The sequence below is a fragment of the Gouania willdenowi genome, unplaced genomic scaffold (assembly GCF_900634775.1).
Source record: "Gouania willdenowi unplaced genomic scaffold, fGouWil2.1 scaffold_338_arrow_ctg1, whole genome shotgun sequence".
Classification (NCBI taxonomy): domain Eukaryota; kingdom Metazoa; phylum Chordata; class Actinopteri; order Blenniiformes; family Gobiesocidae; genus Gouania; species Gouania willdenowi.
In genome coordinates, this window is record NW_021145100.1 from 99,796 (window position 1) to 102,402 (window position 2,607).

Consider the following 2,607-nt stretch of genomic DNA (forward strand, 5'->3'; position numbering starts at 1 on the left):
TTTTATTTATTTTTTTACATCAGTTTATTATTATTATTTTTTTCAGACTTTTTTGCGTTCCGTCCTTGTGGGTTACCATAGCACGATGTAAGCCCGCCCCCTCTTTGTTTACATTTGTTTACTCTTTGAGTAGGTTATATGTGTGCCACAGGTAGTGGTGTAACAATACATTGATCCACATCGACACATCAATTAATTAATGAACGATCCAATTACATCAATGCACAATGAAAACATTGATAAACATCATCATCTTTAAGACACGCCTTTATTTTGAAATAACAAATGACATGTGACAACAAAGCCTTGCAACCACTGCTGTCACCCTAATGTGTACACATTACTATGCAGCCACCGACCAGTAATGCCCCGCTGTCACTTCCTGAATGTGGAACCAACCGCTATAAAACACCAACGAAGAAGACACGGAAGTAACCTGAGAACGGCATGGAAGCTGCGTTGTTTACATTGTTGCTCAGCAACGCGAGGAGTCAAGGAAAAAAAGCCACGTGAGGAAAGAGGTAAAAATTATTAACTATACATTAGGAAATGAAATAATAATGAAAGTGCAGCGCTATAGTAGTGATGCTGATTTTATAAGAATTGGGTTGAAGAAGGTTGTTTTGCTAGTGGTTTAGCATATACGTGAGTGCACAGACATTTAAACTGAGATCTGATACTTTCAGTATTCAGTCAGTGCTTGTAAATAGGTTGATTTATACAAACTCCTCACAACAAACAGCGTCTGTTCATGTAAATAAACAGGACTACTGAATAACAAGTGTCTGGAAGTCCAAGTGAGATATTTATTTAATATTGAAGAAGAAAAAATTATGTCAAAACTATATATGTTGCATTATTATCCGTGTACCCTTCATTCTTTGGTTATTCTGTTTTAAAACCAAATCAAAACAAATAAATCATGTGGTCATTTTTGTTTTACACAATTTCATCATATGCCTCTTAAAATATGTTTTTATACTTGTTTATATAACAGTGCAGCATCATTAACATGTCAATGTTAAAATAATAATAATAATATTAATAATAATAACATGCCAGTGACACTTTTCTCCATCTGGTTACAGTGTGTTACAGTGAAAACAATAGTTTTTAAAGCCATATTTTTGTATTATTTAAAACGTAATACACCATATTATTGTACTTTTATGAGATGGAGCGTTTGTGTACATGAAGTGTACAAGTGTATGTAAAGTTAAAACAGTGTACAAGGGTTCATTAGCATGTTAGCTCAGATTCTGTAACATCTCACAGCTTCTCCATCAGCTGCTCTGCATTTCATTATGAGGTGCATTCACTTTCCCCAGGAGAGTGTGGGAAAATAGAGTATCTATAGGAAACCCTAACATATGATCCCTGATATCCAGGTTAGAAGAGTGCTTAGATTGATCAGAAAGAGTTGAACTAGTTTGATCTAAAACACTTCTTTATCAAAGTCTCCTCTTTACAGTAGAATATATTCAACCATTAGCAGGAGGCAGAAAATCCCAGGTTGAGTGAAGGCAGCACAGGTGCAGGTGGTTAATTGTTCACCCTCTCCTCTCTGTGTGACCTGACTCACTTTGACTTTCACACGTCATTGAACACTAACTAAACCAGATACACAGACTCATTGTGACCCTGTATTGACTGTGTTTGGGGCCAATCAGCATCACTTCTAGATTGTGGATATCCATCAGATGGTACTATTGATATGTTCAACAGTGATAAACAGTGAATGAAAGCTGCTTCAACTGTTTACTGTTATTAATAATTCAACTTCACTTCCCTTATTAAGAGATTTTATTAACTCACCTGTTCACTGGTGTTGTGGATTATCCTGCAGCTGCTCCCAGGGTTTTCTCCAGTGCTGTTGAGTGTAGGGGACCCCAATGTTGTAGTGATGGCGCCCCCTACGCTCCGTTTTCAGCAACGTAGGGAGATTTTCTGTTGTTTTTTCATTTTTTAATCAATACTATCGTAATAATTGTTGCACACTTGGACACAAAGGGACTTCCAGATGTTCACGGGTTGTTTAAACTCATTTTTTAATCTGAATAATCCAGAAAGACATACATCAGCTTCACCATCTATTTAATACAGGCGATCTGGACGGATGCTCCAGTCTTTACCTGAGGACCCCTGCAGCCCTTTAGCTGCCCCTGATGCTGCCTGTGTGTATGTAATAACTGTCCATGTATATAAGCTCTGAGGAGAGCAGACAGTCTGTTCTCCTCAGAGCTTACAGACTGGAGAACACCACCATGTAGTAGTTTTCATTAAAATCCTACATGTCCCATGATTCTTAGCTCTTCTCTGTAGTCCTTGTTCTCCTGGGACGTGTTTTAAAGGTGTTTCTACTGTCGTAGCTGGTCTGTCAGTCTCTCCTCTCATGATGAAGACCAGGGGTGGAGCAGCCATTTATAAAGTTTATTAAATTAATTTACTAAAACCATGATAAAGCTGTTATTAAGTCACTGATTCTCAACATGTGGCTCTTTATGTCTTCATTTTAATTATTATTTCCCCAGAAAACCTTAAAAAGGGAAACTTTTTAAACCCTTTTTTTTTTATCCTTTTCTTTGGCTGCTTTACAATTTTCTTTGT